This window comes from Heliangelus exortis, chromosome 5 (genome assembly GCF_036169615.1).
Source record: "Heliangelus exortis chromosome 5, bHelExo1.hap1, whole genome shotgun sequence".
Lineage (NCBI taxonomy): Eukaryota > Metazoa > Chordata > Aves > Apodiformes > Trochilidae > Heliangelus > Heliangelus exortis.
This window is the reverse complement of record NC_092426.1, coordinates 24426551-24448048: the sequence shown is the minus strand read 5'-3', so window position 1 is coordinate 24448048 and position 21498 is coordinate 24426551. Positions and strand designations below refer to the sequence as shown.

Genomic DNA, 21498 nt, shown 5'->3' with positions numbered 1-21498 from the left:
AGAAGCTCTGTGCTTTCAACATTAGACTCTCAATGCTTAAAATCAGGGGAAGATTTGCACTCAGCTGAAGGAGGTCTTGATCACATCTCCATGTCAGACCTTCAGTTAGATCTGTACTGAAAAATGGACAGGGTGAGGTACTGCACTCTCTATTCTGTGTAGTTTTCCATCAAAATCACAAGGAAAGACAGTGGACATGGCAGTGTAACAATCCTCTATTTTAAAATAGTAACCTATGTGTGTGGCTCCCACCCTTATAGGCATGTACATTCATAAATAAAGTCAAATATAAAAAAAAATGCTGACTAGTAACAAGGTAATTAGTCAACCAAATGTTCCAGAACTGTCATAAGGAGGAAGAAATAGTGATCTCGAGTTACTTCAGCCCACCATCAGTATCAGCTTGGAGTGTGAGTACAGAGCTAAACTATTTCATATGCTCCACACGTGAAAATGGAGATAGAAAGTGATGAGCTCTTTATATGCCCCTTTCCAAATAAATTTGGAGAAGAGCTTAGGAGGTTAACCAAGTCCCAAATGGTTTCTGCTGCTGAAATAGCCTATTGATGCTTTATTTTTCCCTTTAGATTTTCCACTACATTAAACGTTTTAAACTACCAAATATTTCTTTTTAAAGGGGACTGGAATGAAAAGATGTCTTACATGATTTATTACAAATTCAGAGGGAAATACTCCCCTTGTAAATAGTTTTTAAAAAATTAGCACCATCAATTTAAATGTTGACATGCTTAATATTGAAGGGTCATATTGTACCAAAGGTCTTTCAAGAAAACTTCCCATTCAAAGGAGTTGATTTCAATGGGAATTGATTGAAGCAGGGCTTGTGCTTTCTGGTAGTTGATATGGGCTTAATTCTGTGATTTGCAGTGCAACTAGCATCTAAATCTTACTTTTTGTTGGTCAAAGTAGTTCACTCCCTGTTTCACCCTGCAGGCTACCTCCCTTCAGCCACTGCAGGTGCTTGGGATGAAATCTCATCAAGTGTGTGCTGATATCTTGGGGACACATGGGTTCAACAGCACCCGGGAGGTGAGGTTGGAAAGCTGAGTCTAGGCAGGGCCTTACCTGGTTGTTACCTTGTCCTCATAGCACAGGTTTCCTGCCTGGATTTTGTTCTTGGGGGTTTGCATCAGTGAGTGCAAAAAAGCATAAAAACAGGTCAAACCATGTTGTCAGCTGTGCATGGTACAGCCTCCCAAAAATGTTCTTTGCCTTCCTCCAGCAGCTCACCCAGACAGTGAACACCAACCTTTCCAGAGGTAACCCTGGCTTCTGGCTCCTTCCACATCTGAGCCAGCCCAGCAGCCTACACTAAGGGGCAGAGAGATGCTCATTTCCCAAGATGCAGGGTGCCCAGGTGCTCAATATTTAACACACCAAAACCTGTAGAGTCATAAGCATAGACTAGATTTCCATGGGAAAAAAACCAACTCACACTATTTTTATTGTTTTATGTTTTATTAATGTATTTATGTTCTAGAGTTCATGTTTATTCAGGGAATTTTTTAACCATTAAACTCAGCGTTCTGGAAAAAAAATACTTCGTTTAGAGAAAATATTCAGCCCCTTTTCTGTCTTTCTGTTATTATTCAATATGAAAAGGATATTGTAAGTGCATATTCAGCTGAATATGCGGTTTGGCAGTGAGCGCCTATTCAGCTGCCCTGCTTCCACCTCAGAGTTTATGCAGGTCATAAAAGAGACATATAAGCATTTGGGTTGAGATTTATAGTTACATTAACTGTATCAGAAGCTTTTTGTACTTAATATAAAACATACTCTAGCAACTCAACATTGCTTTATTCCGCCATGCAGTCGATATTAGACATGTTACCTCCTGTAATTACTGACTTTAATAGCCTCAGGAATAATGGAAAGCGAGTTAAACACCAATGTGGTAAATGTAATTATGGCTACATGTCATTTTGAAATATTGCATGACTCATGAAATTTGTACTTAATATTTCTTTGTTTAGTAATTAAGCAATAATTCAACAAAACAAAGGATGTCCTCACTTTAACACAGCGTGGGGCAGATTTTGTTATAAAATCACTAAGGAGGTTGTTGTAAGAATTTATTTTAAACTCTATGAAGGATTCAACCCAGCGCTGGCTGAGAAGATGAGATCTTGCAGGCAATTTTAAGGAGAATGAGGGAGCCAGGATTTGTACATCTCCTTCCAACACTTCATAGTGACTCTTGCAGGGCTTTTAGCACTATTGCATGGGACCATATTCTTCTGGAAAGGAGGCTGAAGTCACCAGCAACTCAAACAGGAAACCTTACATGTAGGTCTTCCAAATATCTTCAATTCGCCAATTTGAAAATGTTATTTTTAGTCCAACTCCCTCGAATTACAATTTTATAAGACATTTATTTTAGAACTTCCTCTTTCCTTCACCATTCACTCTGTTGCAAAGTGACATTTGTTCTAAGCCTTTGCACAGAAATAGCCCACTGTTTCTTCCCAAAGGTCTTGCAAGACTGGAAAAGGATAAGACAGGTTTATTAAGCAAATAGCGTCTCCAGAATGGCAGACTGTCTGAAATGTTTAAGATGAGGAATACGGCTGTAATGCAGATCTTTCTCTATAGTCTTTTACACCTACGTATTGATTAAGCCAGATGCACACAGTCAATATATTGGCATTCGGATGGTCTTATTTAAGCCTGGTGTTAATTGCCTGTTAAGGTGAATAAAAAGGAAAAGAAAAGGCACTTTTACCTGTAGCTCTGATCTATCTTGAGAACCCAAGGCTTTTCTGTTAATAATAAAAACTCCAATAAATCCTCATCTCTTTCCTTTTTAAGTCTGACAGTCTTTGAAGCATTATTGTATTTATTTCCCCCAACCAGATGTCCAATTTATGTTATATTTGATAGCAAACCTTAGCATTATAGAAGACACTTGTGCTAAAATAATAACACAACAGTATTTTCCATCATTGGCTTAAACCTTCACAGGAATGTTTCCAGTTCCTTCCATACCCCACAATATCCCTTGCTAATATCCTTACAAGAAGCAAGATGCCAGTAAGTTGGGTCACCCTAATTTCACAGCAATTTAAATGGTGTCAGTTTGCAAACAGAATTAATATCGTAGGTTTAAGCAGGGTAACACCTAGGACCTGAGCTTGCATTTGCAAGGGGGTCACTTAAGGAGAATTTTTAAATGTTGTTTTGGAAAAAAGTTGAAAGTCTTTTTCCTTAAAAGCAGACCCAAAGAGGTGAATATATGGGTTGCTCTTTCTACCTGTGCAAGAAGATTTATGTCTTTCCACACATTGGAAATGTGCAAATGAGATATCATTTTTTTGTTCTTCTACATCTTTATTAGCTTAGCTTGGGCCTCTAATGTAGTACATAATTGAAAAGTATGTGACTATTTAGTATAACATATTAAAGTATGTTTGAAGTCAATGACTTCAAACAGTCCAGCTGTAGTTCCTGTGACAGAGAAATGCATAATCATGCTGGTGCAGAATCCACTGAACTCTCCAAGTCCCTTATGGAGGGTGGAGCTGACCCAACAAGGGCTCCTGACCTCCTGAAGGGTCTTCTGTAGGGTCAACTACCCACACAATTTCAACTCCTAATGGACACAGGTAAAAAATCCTTTACCATTACTGTGAATCACTTCAGAAGTTGACTTTTCCCTCCACTCTCTGAAGAGTATAGCTTATGCCCTGAGGTTCTCTCTCACTGGAAGATGTCGTGTGGCTGCTAAGGTTACCTGTATTTCTAAGCATGCGGTATTGTCACCTATCTGCCATAAGCCCTCAGGGTTTTATTGGATGGAAAATAGTTACTACTCTTTCCTGATGAAAAATTTCTAAAAAGAAGTGAGAGAGAGAGTTATGGACTTTTATTCCTGCACCTAGGAGGGGGCATGCAGCACTACTCACCACAGGAGCACACAGCAGTCCAAGAGCTAAAACAGGAGGCTGAGCTGTAGCTGTCTTCTCCAAGAAAAAGCCAGTAGGGACTTCTGTGTGTCCTGAAAGAACATGGCAGTGATAATTACACCAGAGAGTTCCCTCCCAAAAAAGGTCTGTCTCATTACTCAGCTTTCTTTTCTTATGTTTTCCAGGACAGAGTAGGGAGGCTTTGTGCCATTTTCAGCACCTAAAAGGTACAACTGTTCTATCTCTAAAGAACTGCAGAACCCAAGTAGTAAATCCTGTTCCCACTCCTGACTCCCCACAGAATTAATATTTCTTCTTTTTTTTACTGTAGATGAAGCACCTGGATCATGTCCAGTTGTGCTCATTGTTGTACAAAGTATACAAAAAGATATAGAAACATTTTACAAAATACTACAGCCCTACACAAAATGTGTCCATGAGGTGGTAGTTGTAGTTACCATCCTCTTGGTGGCAGAATGAAATCTAAGAAAATAACACACTGAGAAATCAAAGGATCACAGTAACTTGAGTCAATTTTACCTTCTGATCCATTAAAAAGATAAATGGCAACAGCAAAAATGCTGCCCTGGGAGCAGTTCTTACGTACACTAATTGCAAACAGCTCTGCACATGCATTATGTATGGTACAGCTCCTCCTAGTGAAACATGGCTCAAACATCCTAGGACTAATTTTCCTCCCAGTATTTATTTCCACCACCTCTTTTACTGCAGTTACTTAAGGGAAGGGGGAGAAAAAAGATTTTTTGCAGTTTTACTGCATAACCAAATTTCTGTCTTCAGGAGGCTCTTTTTGGCTGCTCATGGCTCTGTGGATCCTTTGCATGTATGTGTTTGCCAGTTTGGGTCATCATAAATCAAGGAACTGTCTCAAGTAACTCCAGGGTGAAAGCATAAGCTGCAAGAGTTTGAGCTAACAAGAGAACTGTCATCTGCTATAGAGTATAATGCCCCTTTCGTGCTTTCTGGTACCTCCTAACCTCATTGGAAATAGAGCAGGTGAATAATAAGACAGAATTTGGCCCTATGGCTTCCAAAATATTGCACTTTGCAGTCATACATAGAAAAATAAACCTTTAATTTGAGTTACTTAATCTGTTTATCACCATAGCTAGACATTTCATCTACTTAGTAGATAACCTTGTTGCAGTTGGTTTAACCAATTTTGCTGTAATGGTAACTTTATGTTTTAGTCACAAATAAATGCCAACAGCAAAAGTAAAAAGCTCACAGGGACACAAGAAATTTCATTGCCAGTGAGGTTAAAAATTAAAGTGAACAAGCACATTATATGATAGAATTATGAAGAATTCATATTTTAAATATTTCTGCAACTTTCTGGTCTGGAAAATTTTGAAAGTTTTAGTTCATTACAGGAGATGGGGAGACTTTCACTTTTTAAAAGAGGCGATGAAAATAAGCTTTAAATATGCTCTAAAATAAAATTAAAAAATAAATAAAGTCTGTAGGAGGCACTGACAAATGGAATCTGTAGGGGAAAAAAAAAAAAAAAAAATTAAAAAATGCTCCGAAGTATATTGTATGTCCTTAATAAGCTCCCTTATGATTTGCTCAGTCCTCTTCCACGCACTATGCTTGGCTGCCTCTGGTACCAGGGGCAGCATGGAAAAGGAGGTGTTTGGGATGGAGAGGTGCTGCACTTTAGAAAAAATTGACAGAACAGACACAGGGGATATTGTTTCTAATAAAAACTTACTCTTGTCCTGAAGCCGGGATAACCCTCTGTGACTGGCTCTCTCCTGTATTCTAAATCTGACAGCATATCTTCCCACAACTACTAAATTGGAAGCCACAAAAAATGGGCTGTAAGTACAGCACTCACACAGAAAGACTATAAAGTTAATGACAGTCCTGCTGAGTGGGAATACTTACCAATGGCACAGAAATTAGGATTATATCAATTGGCTCCTATATTAGTATTTCAGAAACAGATCCTGAAAAAACAATAAATTAAAACCTGAACTGAAGCTGAATCACATTTAGGCCCCAAAGACTTCCCTGCATTCTTGTTAGACTCTGAGTCTTGTCATTGTCATTTCGTTGTATTCCTAGTGATGGATGCAAAGCTTGGACTGGTGAAGGGTTCTTCCCTTACAACTGGGTATAAATCTGTTATGGAAATAGAGCTGGTTATTTCTAGACTTTCTTGAAATGACTCTCTAAACACAGCTGCCTTACAGTCATGTAAACATTCTTCACAAAGGCCAGTTTGCTCTGCAGGCCCCAAGGAATGTGACAGCTTGATACCTGGATAAGCCAGGGCTCAGTTTCTGTTTCTACAGAAAAGCTGGAGTCTCTAGTGGATGTTGGTAAACAAACCCTGGAGCCATTACTTGGTAGGGTTCATAAGCTGTTACTCAGCACCTGGTAATATAAAACTAGACATGACCACAATGGCAGACAACAAAAAAATCAGAAAAATATTCCAGAAATACCTGGGATGAATAACCCTACAGAAAGCAAGGTGCTACTGAGGTGCTACACCCAGTTATTCAGCTGTTATGTGTGTCCTGATTTGGGTCACCTTGTAGCAGGCTGAGGTACTCAAGTAATTGTAGCCTCTAGTAGACTTAGTCCATGTAGGGCTCTCACAGGCTTCAGTACAGGAACAGAAGGAAGGGTAGGAGGAAGGGAGGGTGGGATATTAAGCCACAAGCTATAATCCACTCTGTTATCAAATACAGAGACTTTTTATCTAGAAGATGATGAAGTAATTTTAAATTTTAGTCACTTAAAACTGATTCTTGCTAAATTTGCATTAGCAGAAGCAGCATACATCAAAGTACTGTTAGCTACTAGATAACTTCAAGTAAAACCTGTTTAGTTCTCCATTGCATAGAAGAGTTTGTCTTCCCAGGATTTCAGTACTCAAAAGGGTATGCTATAGCTCAAGACATAAATCAAGCTCTTGGAGGAAGCACCAACTGTCAAAATTCCAATTGGTGAGAAGCCAGATCTCTCTGAACTTGCTGCTGCTTTCTGGGAGCTTCTGTTTGCTTTTGTGATGGGAAGGCCATGGAGGGAGTGTTGAAAAGAATGCAGGTAAAGAGCTATTATTGTTGTTGTAGGATCAATTCCATCTTCATGACTAAGACTGAGTGAAAATCATTGCTGAATAAGATATTACTTGCTCTGGTGCGTGATGATGGAATTGAGCCCAGAAAGAAAATACCTGGGAACCTGGGCTTGACCGTGCAAGTGTTGGGCACTACATGTGAAATTCCAGGCGTGCCAGCACTTCCACACCCACTGGCAGCCCAGGGAAGGCTGAGCTCCACTCACAGCTGGGCACAGCAGACCACTTGGGTGGCTTTAACGCACTGGTTTGTCAGAGAGGACTTGGTCTTTCCCTACAGTATGATCAGCTGGAAGCAACTGTTGCTCCATAGATGAGTGGAAAGGTTTTCAGGTTTGCATTCTTGCAGGCAGGCAAATATAATGACTTGAAGGAAGAGGAAGAAGAATTGAAGAAGATACCTTAAAAGCTTTAAGAGGGATCAGGTGGCTGACTGGATTGCAGGAGGAACTACAGGACTTCTATAGTATTGAAGGTAAGGTAAAAAAAGGGCTCCAAGGACTGAGCCCACTAGAAGAGAAGCCCTTGTTTGGTTGTGAGTAGTATAATTCAAGTGTGACGTTGATACCAGAGGAGGGAAAGCACGAAGCTAAAACTGTAATCCTTGTACTGGAAGAGAGAAGTACGAAAAAAAAAAGATAAATCAGCTGTCAGTAACCCTGTTAATTTAAAGTGTATTGATTGTGTTTCCTGTGATCTTGCTTTACAGCAAATAAGGCAGTCATCTCCACTATCAGCACGGGATTCACTATCTTTCAGTTAGATGCCTTCATAAATTGGATAAATTATAATGCTTGACTCTGTCTTTCATAGCTTATTAGTAATCTCAAGATTGTGCAGCTGACTCAGACATGCAGAGGAGCACTAGATATAAACATTACACCGAGCCCAGGATTGCCTTCATGTTCAGAGGGGAGATAGGGAAGGAGCAAAAGGAGAGACAACACTTTGGTACATGAACAGTCTTTGAATTACAATGCCTGCAGCCTTGTCATGACCCAATAGAAAGTCCCAGTCTCTGTCACTGTAATGTCCCATCCAAAACGCTACAGATGAATTTAATCAAGCAGATGCCTTAAGCAATTTCCACATTGGAAACAATCCGTTTCTGTGACTGAAATGAAAGGGGGAAATTCACAGCACAGTTAAATTCAGAGAGTTTCCTCTACCCTGACCACTCAGCAATCAAGGGTTATTCTAACCACACATCACATCGACTTAAGGGAGACTGCCGATCTGCTTCTCCATTTTAGATGAGAAGAGCCAAACTTAAAGAGGGCTCCTAGCAGACAGAAGTGGCTGTAGATGCAGGAGCAGTAGGGATCAAGCCGCACTGCAGTCACCGCTGGATGGTCTGGTCAGCCTCCATCCCAGCTCTGAGCCTGTTCCCAGCCTGGCTGGTGGAGCAAAGGCTGCAGCACAATGGTTTTGTTGGGGCATACTGTCTGTATGTAATTCAGCGCCGGGAGAGGGGCCTTTCATTACCCGATTGTTTTCTTCTCCCCTGCAAGTATTTTCCCAAGACCCGAGGAAAAAAAGTACCGCAGCTGCTGGGTACATCCACCCTCCGGGACAGCCGTGATTCCCCCCGGTACCAAGGTCCGACCCTGAGGCCCCTCCGGGCTCACAGGGTGTTTCGGAGGACGGGTAGCTGCTCCCAGAGTGGTCTCTGGTAAGCCCGACGAGGAGACATTGCTGCAAATCCCTAATCACTCTTCGTATCAGCCAGGCAAGAGAATAAAACTAGTTTTCCCTGAGAAACAAAGACGCGATGTTCCCATAGATCCTGCCCCCGCTCCCGGCAAATTCAGGCAGCCGCTAACACCGTGGGTGGCTTGCAGAGCTCTTTCTATTCCCTGATATTTCACGGTGGTCATGCAAGGCGGATCCCTTTTTTCCTACCGTGCAAAGTGTAGAAATATTGTAGAAATAGCACATGAGCCTATCCCTGCAAACAACACCTTGGCAAAGCGGCGGAGCGGAGCAGCCCCTCCGCCCGCCCCTGCGGGGTGGGAGGGTTCCCCGCAAGCCGGGCCCGTCACCCGCAGCTCCCTTCCCGCGCCGATTTAGGGCTCCTGCTGAGAGAAATGTCACTCTCCAGAAAATGTTTCTTTCGCTCACTCTGTTCACATCCTTGTGATGTCTTCCTCCACACCTTTTCCATCCAGCTCAAAGACTCAAGGAGCTGGAAAAAAGAGAGGCAGAAGCGCCAACATTTGCTGTGTTTGCTTGTGACGCCAGAAGGGATTTATCTATATTACCGGCAGCTTATTTAGAGAGTCCCAAAGCGTACCAAGTAAAAAAATAAACGAGCAGGAACAAACGCGTTCGGTTTCAGCACGCAGTAGGGGAGCGCCAGTGCAGGAGCCGGGGTCGAATTTGTTCTGGTTACTCCGGCAAAGCTGCCGGGGAAGGAAAGGCTTCCTGCTCCCAGAATCCGTCCCGGGTCGTGTAAGATACAACTACGCTGAAAACAAATACATACATACGTGTATGTATATATACACATATATATATATATCTTACCTCGGTCTTTCCCGAAGGAAAAGAAAGGGCATTTCTCTGCCCCGGGAGTCTCCCTGCTCCCCCAGCAGCCAGAGCCAACGGCCGCCACTCTTCGCGGAGCTGGGTGAGGCACTACGCGCAGTCCGCTGCCGTCCGCGCTCCCTGCGCTCAGGCGTGTGCTGCCAGGGGCTCCTGGTGCCTAATACCCCCTGCTCCTGTCTTTCCGAGGGGTGCACCAGCTGAAGGGAGGAGTGAAGTGGGCAGCCTGAGACTACCCGGCGTAAAAAAAACTGACTCTGAAGTGTCAAAACCCTGAGCTACCGTGAATTTTAGCCGGTTCACTGCCGACGTCGCCTCACGGTGGCCCTGCCTCGGGTGAGGGGCACAAAGGCACCATCGAAAGGGTCGAAAGGAATCACAAACTGCTACCCCGAGGGACATGAGGGGCGTGGGTATCCGCCCTAAGATGGGAGACAGGAAAGAGCAGCTGTCAAAAGTGGAGCAGACAGGGCTGCGAGGGGCTGTAGGCAGATGCTGCGGCCGTGGACCTGCTCATCCTGTTGCCTTCTGTAGTTTTTATGCTGTCACCTTGAGCTGACATCGTGCGGGTGTCGCCCGAGGGGCTCAGAAAGCGATTCTCTCAGGTGGGGTCCTTGGGTGTCACGATAGGAATCGAGATCCCTCCACACCCGCCCGCTTGAGGCATCACCGGCAGTCGGCCTTCCCATGACTATTCACCAGTAAAGATACCTCACCTGTGAAGTCCTTCAAACCCCTGACACTCAGTTCAGGCATCCCAATAACAAAACCCTTAGTCCAATGAGCGAGCACTCGTATGCCTATACATACATATAAAAGAGACCGACTTTAATGCATGCTTGTACATTCAAAGAAAATGCCTGGAAATAGGAACACAAAATTTTTAGCTATATAAGCCAAGCTGTTTACTGTCTAAATCCTCACTGCGTTTCCAGTGTAGACCTACCTCTGTTCCACTGTTTCTCGGGACAGTACGGTCAGATTTGTTTCTAAACGAGAAACTGTATTTTATGCATAAGCGTAGAAATACTGAAGACTCAGAAGTCTAAGGAGTTTTAAACCACTTTTTTTCCTGAATAAACCATGCAGAATTTTATAAGAAAGTTGTGTACATATTAATATAAGGAGTTGGTCCTGATAGTGTTTTGTATCTTCTACAGTTCTGCAATTGTCCAAACTTAAATTGGTTGTTAATTTACAATAACAATACATGAATAATTCATCTGTGGTGGTTTGGTTCTTCTAAATTGACTTCCCGTTCAGAATCTTGCAGTTATTTGCTCTTGCAATTATATTTAACGGGAGACAGATTTTTAAGAGATAAACTATTCTTTTTTCTTTTAAGAGCTACTAGATTTATGCGTGAAGGATATAGGTTAAAACTACGAGGTGGAAAGGGGACCTTATTCAAATCCCATGGAAGCCCCCTCTATCCTAAATTGTGCACATACAAAGAATAAACAAACCCTTCAAATGTGAAGAATAACGGGATACTGTTTGCTTTTTTCCCCCCTAAGTGACATTTCATCTATTATCCTTACTGTAAGTGGAGGGTGTTTTTACATAAGCGAAAAGAGATAATATGTGGATTATATCCTAAAATCCAGGGACTGAAAGACTGTTCATGGTACTCTGGATACTACAAGAGAAACGTCAGACAGATATCTGAAGGTTTTAACAACAAGTAGAACCTGGGTTCTGTCAGGAAACAGTTTCCTAGGTTGGTGAGCAGTTATTGTGTTCGGAGATCTGGACACTACTCTAGTAAATTCTGCCCAGGCCCCACCTCGGCCACTTCACCCTGCATCTGTCCAGAGACCGGCAGCAGGTCACTCGTCTGGGTTAGGTCTCCGTTTCAGGTCTCGATCCTAGAAGCCACAGACACGCACTAAATCTTGCATTGCACTGCAGGGAGCTTCTGGCTCGGAACCGCACCGAGTTTGCTGGGTACGGGATAAGCATCGACCTTTTTGTCAGGCAGAGAAGCCCTGTTACAGGAATGCAGCGAAATGGAAGTCGTAAATAGCAATATCTCCATCAGGACTGCGTGGTGACCATGCTTGGAGGTCTTGCCATCAAACTTTCTCTGGAAGCCTTGACTTCATTGTTCTTCCTGTCATATGGTTCCTAGTCTCCCACGAGAAGCACGAAAAGTCCATCCCTCCCAAGGTCCTTCCTCTGCCCATTTCTGAGCACCTTTTGCCTATTCGGTGGTCTGAGATAACCTAAAACGCTCCTAGAAAAAATGACACAAACGAGGATATCTCAGATCTCAGCCTTGGGGACAAGAAAGCCTGTCAAGGGGAACACTGGTATGACCTTACAGACGCAGCACACATCAGTCCCGGGGCAGTGACGAGGGCAGGCTGTGAGCGGCAGCTTGCTGTGACCCGGGTCCCTGCCGTTCAGGCCAAGTCGGTGGCACTGAGATGTCCCAAGGGAGTCTGAGCCGAGGCCGGGCAGCTAGCAGCCCCCCTCAGCGTGTGCCGTGGAGCATCCCATTAGCTGTTGCTGGAATGGCTCGGCGCTCAGCACAGGGCTGTACACAGCCAAATTACCTCACCTTCCTCCCCCCAGCTCCGCCACTGCCCAGGGCAGCGCAGTACATGGACTGTAAAGGCCAGAACCGACCCTCTAGCCCGGCAGCTCGCCTCGCCGTGGATACTCCGAGGCTCCCTTTCCAGGACTGGGGCGTTTCTGCTGGTGCGCCCTGGCCCTGGAGGATGGCTCGGAATATGGGGCTGGAGATGAGCAGGTGCGGAAAGCGTCAAGGAATCCCCTCGACGTGCCGGGCTGATGGCTACAGGCCTCCCCTCTACAGCAGCTTCCAGGCTGCACACTTCCCTCGGGGCTGGATGGGGTGCCGGCAGAGCCGGTGAGCCGGTGTCCCCTTGGCGGGCAGAGGCAGGATCTGCCGCTCGTACATGGGCTCCGGCAGCCCCTGGAAAAGGTCGGGCTGCAAAATCACAACACGAAGGGGAAAACCAAAATGCCCTTTCAGCGCCTCGGCCGGTCCGGCATAGTCCTTGCATTACTCGTTATGGTTGCGTTAAGGAGAAAACCCACGGAAAAAAACCCTCTTAAATGATGTTTTCTGAAGCCGCCAGAAGCCCGCGAAAAAAATGTCCTCCGAGCTGATCGGCATATACCTCTCCTGGAAGCGGAACCACGTTAGGTGAGCAGCGGCGAGGAGTCTTCTTTCCTAGAAATAGACGTTCTCCAAAGGGAAAAACAAACCAAACCAACACTATTCTGCATTAAATATTTCGGCGTCTCAGCGCTGTAAAAGAGCTGGGTGGGTTTTATCCTCTCAGTTATTGTTCCACAATTCCAGGAGAGAACTAATTTGCAACCCCATGTAGACGGCTCGGTGCGAGGAGCGGCTCCCGAGCTCTGCACGCCCGGGGCCAGCAGCACCTCGGCGGGAGTGGGCTGCCCTGCCGGCTGCACTGCCCGAGGGAGGCCAGATCCCACCCGTCCCTCGGGGCTTTAGCCGGAGGAGCTGCAGCGCAGGATGCTGGGGATAATGACAATCTGGCACTTAGCTCGTGAGTACCGTGGGAGAATTGATCCCTTCATTTCCATGCGTGATGGAAGGCAAGGCTGGACCATGCTGTATCTAAAACACCGCGTTTCGCATGAGAAACTTGAAGCCGGGGGGGGCGAAATTTTCGTTTACTTTATGAAAAAAAAAGCAACAGTGCACGAACTCCGCGCCCGAATATGTCTTTGCTACTTCACGTCGCAATTAATTTATTTTCACGAGCATCACTAATATCACCAGCCCTGTGGGAAGTGGAGTGACAGGCGCGACGATGGGGTCCCCCAGGGGATCTACTGACGAGTGCAGCTGCGAATCAGCGCAAGGCAGGAGGGGATCGCTCATGGACGAAGGGCAGCTCGGCTATCTGTCTGTGTCTCTTTCCACTCTCCCCGTTTTACTCTCACAACGAAAGAAAACGCTCAGAGCGGGAACGATCGAGCTTTCTTCAGACGCTAGAATATTAAAATGCTTACAAAATTTTCAGTGCGGGACAAAAAGCTTTCTTTCCTAAACAAGCTTTCTTTCCCCAACAGGGAAGAACAAAAAACAAAACAAAAGAAAAAAAAAAACAACAACCAAACAAAATATTAACAACAAAAAACCCCACCACAAAACAAAAAACCCACCACAACAAAAAACAAAAACCCAAACAAAATAATAATAATAAAACAAACAAACAAACCCCACACCTCCAAGTTTTGTGACTAGAAAATAAAGGGGAGACGAGGTTTGGGAGGAAAATGCTATAAGCCCCTTCCCTTTAAAAGCGCCTCTAGTTCAGCCCCCATCCTGGGGCGCCCGGGCCCTGCGTGTCCAACCTTTCCCCCTGTTTCCACCTGGCGTGACTGCCGCAGTCCGTGAGTCGCGGCACCCGTGTCCCCACCTGCAGACAAACCTCAGGTCATGTCAGAGGTATCTCCTTTGCAGAGCGTCAGGGTGTCAACAAAGCTATCCGAATACACATTTTTGGGTAACGAGTTTATACACACGTAAAGCCATAAGAGCTGGAAACCCTTCCAGAGAAAGGATCGGGAAAAAATAGGCGCACTTTCTAATCTGACCAAGAAGGTTTGCCACCGTCTTAGGTCCTGGAGCCAAATACTGGGTTCAATTTAATCGTAGGAAAGGATTAGCGGACACAAAGTCTAGTGAGGAAACTTCCTCCCCGGAGGAACCACCTGCGGGAGCGCAGCCCGAGCCGCTGCCCGCAGCCCCCGGCGACTCCCTCCCCAGCGCCGGCGAATACCTTCGGCCTCACATTGCGAGACTGCACGGATGCAAGCAAAGAGAAGCCCCGCTGGCAGCCAAGGCCTCCCCCCTCAAAGAAGCCAGGGAGGCGGACAATTATTCTTTCCCTGGAATTCAGGAGACATTCGTTATAAATCACCCAGGCGAATAAATCGCACCAGGCGAAGCTCCGAGGTGTGCAGGAGAGCAAGGCAGAGCGGCACTTGGCTTGTAGCTGCCCCGCGTAAAATTACAGCCAGGAGATAAACCGGCATTGATTTGGATTCCCGTGCCCTTCTAAATTCCCCGTGCCCTTAGGGATACTGAGTTTCACGGGGGCAAAGTGGGAGCGGGTGGGTGGCCACCCCCTCCCCCAGCGTGGAGTGGAGCACCACTGGTGACATCCTGAAACACTGCTTGGTGTAAACAAACCGTGCTGCCCCTCGCCTTTGCTTGCATCTGCTCCGGGGGAAGGGCTCCATCCCTCCAGCTGCCGTGGCACCGAGGAACCTGCCTGCATTTGCACACATCTGCACACCGGGGTACGTGTGTTTTCTTGAACGAAAGCCACTAAAAAAGAACCGACTTTTGGAATCAGACAATCTGCTGCGTGTCTAGGAAGACGGCAGAGCTAACAAGACTCTCTCCAACGCTTCTGGTGATTAAAAGCAGCTCGAAAATACAATTATTCCTGTAGGTGGCACTGGTACTAGGTGTTGCAGAAGGGAAGGCAGAAATGGAGAAAATTGACTAGAATTACCAGTTGGTTCCTATAATTTACTGCAGAACAATAGAAGTTTTTTTTTGTTTGTTTGTTTATTTTGTTGGGTTTTTTCTCTCTAAATTCATGTAACATGTGACAAATTAAAACCTGATTGCTTTATTAGAACAAAATATGCTTTTAAAATCTGGTCCTCTGTAGCTTTATGGCCTGGTCCATGAGGATTGTCTGATTCTAAATATGTCATTAAAAAAATCCTAATGGAAAGAGAAATCATCTCAGCACCGCTCATTCAAGTCAAATATTTGCACCAGGAAAGCCCTAATGAGACACTGGTCTCCAGAGGGCTTGCCAAGAACAAGTGGTTGCAAAGTTATTAAATCTGTCCAAGCAACTAACACATCGTTAAGACACCCCCACCCCCCAGCCTTCCCAACCTCGATCTGACTATTTAAGAGAGGTGGACAGAGGGGGACGGTGACACCGCCGCTGCTGACCAGCCGGGATGCCCCCCGCCCCGGGGGGGAGGGGAAGGGTTGGGCGGAGGCAGCCCCCGAGGCGCGGCAGCGGGGGGCTCGGCAGCGGGGGGAGGTGCGGTGGGGTTTAGGGGGGAAGCTCCGTCCGCTCTTCGCCCGTTTTCGCACCTCTCTACCTGTATTTCACCTGCTCATCTGACTACAGTGCATTCCAGTAAAGTATAGGTGCCTGCTCTTGCCTTCACTGGAGATGATCTGCTACTGACCTGAGACGGGGCATCAGGCCGGACAAGGCAGCCGGGTCTATCAGTCCCCTCCTCTCTCCTGGGAAGGAACCAAATGCCAGAGGTCACTCGCCCCGGGTCGCCTTAGATTTTACATACTTTTCCAGCTCGTTCTCCCACCAGAGCTGAGACTCCCGGATGGGTCAGGAGCTGGGAACCAGCGGGGCTGAGCCACTGTCGAGCACAGGCAGATGTTTGTGCTCCGAACAAGCCAGCCCGACACTTTAGGGACATTTTCTTAGAACCGAAACGGAGCTTCCCTGCTCCGCCATGCCAGGAAAGAGACTTGAAGGAGGTTGGGTCCTTACCTGAAAGGCATGATACTCAAAAGCCTTGTGCCTTGATTTCTTGCAATCCTTTCCTTTTAGATTTTGAGGTCTGTTGTTGCCAAAGTGGCTCCGAAACATGACTGTATTTTTCTCGCCATTGTTTAATAACTATGCAGGAAATGTTCAGGCATAGCTTGTTTGTATCCAATAAAACTTTGTTAAACAAAACTTCATTCTATTACGTTTCCATTCCCCGTCTTGTCCCTGCCGTCAAATCAGTTTCTTAAAAACTGAAATCACATATTCACTCACGGCACTGTGTCCTCCCCACCTCCCCTTTGCTCCCCCACCACCTCGTTTGGGGACGGGACGAAATAAAAAAATCTTTCGTGCGAGTTTTTCAGTTGCTGCTAGTATTTTTATATACAGTTGAATGTTACAGTAATTAAAGTAATATAAAAATATCCCCTTTGTGGATTCGCATGCACTTTCGTACATGAAAGCTGGCAGTTCAGGAGAACACAAGGGTATAAGGGCGTAAGGGCATGGGGGTTTTTTCGAGCTAAAATAAGGCAGCAGACAACACGTCCCAGGATCATTCTCACAAAGCCTTCCCCCCTCCCCCCCCCCCCCCCCAGAAAAAAAAAAAAGTGTAGAACAAATGAATAACGAAGCCGGTCCCTTCAGAACGGGATGGGAAGGGGTCTCCAAGGGACTAGGGGGCTGTGGGGAGGTAGCGGTCCCTGCCTGCAGCTCCACTCTGGCTGAAAGGGGCCTCTCCCCGTAAAAATACTCCCTTTCCTTCGCAGCAGCTTTCAAGCAAGACTCTGACAGGGCATGTTTGAAGTGTGCTTGTCCGGGGCTACGCAGGGGGGTCAGCACACCTGAGACCTGGGGTCAGGACGAGCATTTTAGAGCCAGCAGGCTCGGAGGGGGAGCGGGAGTAGCGGATCGACCTTCCTTTCCTCCCCGGTGGAGCGCGGGGTCAGCAGTACCATTCCGGCACCTCCTCCCTCCCCCTGCCAAGGCACCGTGCCCTCGCTAACCTGCTGGGCTCAGCTATTGTACCGCATAAGAAGATGCACACGGCAGCCAGTGATACGTGATGTCCCCTTCATACTGCTTTCGCTTCCTTATACGTTTCGCAGAAAACGGGAGCTACCCCGAGAGATCCCGTGGGATTTGGTATGCCCACATGTAGGAATAGCTCTGATCAAAACGAAAGCCCCGTGGGTCTCGTCTCCTTCTGCATCACACAGCACCGTTGTTCTGGGATGGGTCACCTCCAGCCACAGCCTAAGGCTGCCACTGCTCTTCCACCTGCCTCTGCCACGCTTTTTCCTGCCTTTCAGAGGTGTCTGAAATCTCTGATCCCCTCACCACGCTGGCCGACCCCCACCCTTCTTTCAGCTTCAAGGTGGTTTTTAGCCTCCAAACTGTCTCATGGCTTACTCCGGGTAGGGGCGATTTCGCCACTCTGCGCTGCAGGTCAGGAGCTGGAGGGCAGAGAGAGAGAGAAGAAAGGAGAGGTGCGGCAGTCCCTGCGACAGCCGCAGCACCTCTGTGTGTCTCTAACCTCCCCCAACCCAGACCCACACCTTCCCCACACAAACTCGAAAAACTCGGCCATCTGACTACACACACACACAGGGGGTGATCTTTGTTCTTTGGGAAGGGTCGGGGAGGGTTTCTACTTACAATATATGGTGCCATATGAGCATCTTTATGCACTAATCGCTTCTCCGGAGTCACCTCCCTCGTAGCAAGAGTTTGCTTCCTTCCAAAAATAATAATAATACTAATAATAAAAAAATCTGCAGCTTCAAACGCGGGGTGGTCTGCTTTATTTCTACAGTGGAAGAAGATGGGGATCAGAGCTGCACTTCACCCCGTGGAGCCCCAACCGAAAGCCCCTCATGGAGGACGAGTTCTCTCTAAAGACTGCTGAGGGAAGCAGGAGACGGGCACGCCCAGGTGTGTGCACAGCGGCACCGAGGGCCCCGTCCGCCTCCCAAACCGGAACCGGGCCGGAGGGTTAGGATGCTACCGTGTCGGGATCCCAGCTCCCATCCACGGGAGGGGTTCAAGAGACTCCGGGGGCTGGCTGAGCAATCTCTGGAGGCTCCCGACCTCGGAGAAGGCCTTCATGGGAGAGGGAAACCAGCCGGCTGCCAGCCATCACCTCACCGGTACCAGCCGCGCAACGGAGCTGCTGCCGTACAGGCAATTTGCTACAGGCAACTCATGCCAAGTCCGTTCCATGAGAGGGCCAGAGACCCGTGTCTGAGGTTTTGGAAAGGAGGGGGAAAAGCCTGTAGCTCCTCTCTGCGATGTCCCGGTGTCGAGGGGAGGCAGACAGAGGTGGTGACCCCGGGAGACACAACGGCTACCCGCACCCGGGCTCCGGCAGCATCGCGGGGGACGGCACAGCTCAGTCACTCTCGTCAGCAGGGACGAAAATCTTGGCTGTGATCTGTCACAGATCTGTCACGAGTCGCTTTTAGCCCCCCCACTCACCCATTTTGCCTTGCCCAGTCGGGGGGACCTTGCTGTGGGGGCGCGGGTGGCTGCCGGGGAGGCCGCCGGCAGAGCGTCCTCGGGGCGAGACCCCTGCCCGGCCACGCGTGCCCTTTCCCGGGTAGAGACACTCCGACCCCGCGGGGCCCTTCTCCCTCCTCTCCCTACTGCCTTTCCTCTCCGATTCTTCAATTATTTCCTACCTGAAAAAAAAATTAATCTTTTTGCCAGGCAGGTCTGAAACGATCAACAGGCTGTTGTACATTATGATGTTTTCATATTCCTCTCGGCTCCCCCTGCCCTCTACCGACTCACTGTAGATGTGACCTTTGGTATTTCAGCCCACACTCAGCAGTTGAATGGAAACAAGTTGAGCACGTTCACTTCTGATAAACATTATCCTTAAACCACTGGAGACCCGAGCAGAGTAAACGAGCTTTTCCGACAGGACCACATCAGGAACACACATTGAGAAAGAGAAAGAAACCAAATATCCAGGAGATCAGAGGCGGGTTCGAGGGTGGAGGGGTGGGAGAAGGAAGGAGAGACAACAGGCAGGTTGGAGAACACGGCGGGGGAGGAAGAAAAAGATACAATTTTGAGCACAAAAGGCACAGATGGGGAGAGAAACTGCTCGGGCAGCGTGGGAGAGCAGCGCAAGGTCACGCCTGAGCATCCCGGCAACCCTGGGGGAGCTCCAGGGGCGCCGAGACATTACAGAAGTAGCGGGGCCAGGCTTACACCAGCCGTGCTACCGCAGATGGTCTTCGGCCACACGCCGCCGGACCGGGCTGAGGCAATGGGAGGGGAGGCCTGTGCGAGGCGGCCGGGCGCGGCGGTGGTGGGCGTAGGGCAGAGTCAGAACGGCGGGCAGCCCAGTCTGTGCGGACGGGGCAACAGCCTGCGGAGAGGGTTGCTTGGCGGAGATCACTCTGGCGACTTTGCTTCGGGGAGAAGCTCGCTGTTAATTGCGGATCGGAAGTTTAACGGACCCGCACCCCCGCCCATTGTTTAATTATATAATTAACTTAATGAAAGGCAGGATCCGGGTCCTACTAGTGCAATGCCTCCTGCCTTAGAAATATGGAGAACAGGTCAGCTCACGACACCGAAAAGGATTCTGGCTTCAGCGACTACCTGAGAATATTGTCTGCTTAACATGGCATCGCTTTCGGACGGTGGCTTTTGTGGGAGGGTAGGCGAGGGGAATGTGGGAGAAAATGGATCCCCTTTACCAGAGGTAATTTTATCTAGGTTGAGGAAGCACCACAATTTACAAGCGTGATATTCTGTATGGGCCACTCATGTTTCTGGAATAACCACAAAACTGCCACAGAAAATTTTTGTTTGTTTGTTTGTTTTGTTTAGAATCCTAGAGATAATAGAAGTATCGGCAGATATTCTGATCAAATAAAGAGATACCTGGGAAATAACCACAGTTACTTTCTTTCCACTACAAAACGTCTGCAACATGCCATAATTTCTGGGCAATCTTCTACTGATTGCCTCTTAGAATCTTCTACTAATCTGCAACATCCTACTTACTCCTCACTATGCAAGTTCATTACGATATGTGCAGGCTCTGAAATCTATTTCAATGAATTTTTTTTTCTCCTAAAAGTATCCTACGAACATCTAAATTAAAATAATATTTATATAGTGTTCATACACACCAGCGACATTAGTTTCATATTTTACTTGCTGATATTTTGTGCATTAGGGTCACCACATTGTATCTTTCATGTCTTATATTCAGAGCTTATACCATCAACATTATATTTAAGAGAAAAACATACAAACAAAATAAGCAAAAAATTATGTCAGAGAAAAGAATACAATGAAAACCATGATAAATTCTTGGTTGGAGCTGGGAAGACCATGATCTCTATGTGTAACTTGGTGTACGTGCGATGTAGGCAAGAGGCACACACATAAACTCACAGATCAGGATCCGTACACCTAATGCCAAACCAAACACTCCTTCCACATACACAAACACGCCGTGACCCACACATACTTTAATTCCTACCAGCTTTGTCTGTTTTTCTTTTAACTGTTAATATGTAGCAGTGTCTCTGATAAAGTTGAAATCAGCTGCGAGGCGTTGACATTTTACAGTAAAGTGCGGTGCAATATTTAGTGTCGGGATTAAAACAAAACCGGAGCCGGTCTTTGATGGCCGGGAAGTAACAGCATCCCGATACCCGGGCGCCGCAAGCAAAGCTGCTGCTGATTTCCTGACCGCCTTGTGATTTTTTACAAAAAACATTACTGAAGGCTCATCGCTCACAGCCTTCTCGTACACCACCGGTAAAGTATTCTTTAGTGAAAAAAGTGCTTTATTAGACCAAGAAGACCGTAAACAAGGAAGAACTTTCGTCCCGCATCTGCAAATTCAACGCTAAGAAACGGCGCGTGTGACAAGACGTCGCCCAGCTTCTGCCAGGGAAAGGGGGGAGACACCTCTCGGCAAACCCCGACGTCCCCTCCCCGTCCGTTCTACTGCGGGGGAGGCGCAGCAGCTTGGGGGGCTCCTGAGGGTGCCTGAGGGGTATACCTTGCCTTGCCCGCTACGGCCTCCGACTGTGCCCCCACCCCCCGTCACTTCGGCTCTCCCCGGCCCTACCGCAGTGCCGGTCCCGCTCAGCACCGCCCCGGCCCCGACTGCACTGTCCGCGCAACTCACCGCCGGGCAGGTATGAAATGGCCATTTCTGCTGTGGCGGGGACCCAGGTGCCGAGCACGCCTGAGAGTCAGAGCGGAAGGGCCGCCAGCACCGGGCTGTCCGTCATCTCCCCCGGCCATTAGGAGGGCGGCCCGGCGACGGGGCCGCCCCCGGGGGCGGGCTCAGGGGAGCGGTGGGCTGCGGCGCCCG

General features: G+C 47.3%; 1 long non-coding RNA gene across 2 annotated transcripts; it reads left to right on the top strand.

Moving 5' to 3' along the window:
• Window positions 1-7238: 7238 nt before the first annotated feature.
• On the top strand, window positions 7239-16501 carry LOC139797162 (uncharacterized). 2 transcript variants are annotated; one of them, XR_011726325.1, is made up of 2 exons: window positions 7239-7516; window positions 15759-16501. It is a non-coding gene; the product is annotated as an uncharacterized lncRNA (long non-coding RNA). The 2 variants fall into 2 exon arrangements; XR_011726324.1 differs by lacking the exon at window positions 15759-16501 and adding an exon at window positions 7855-11071.
• Window positions 16502-21498: the final 4997 nt, after the last annotated feature.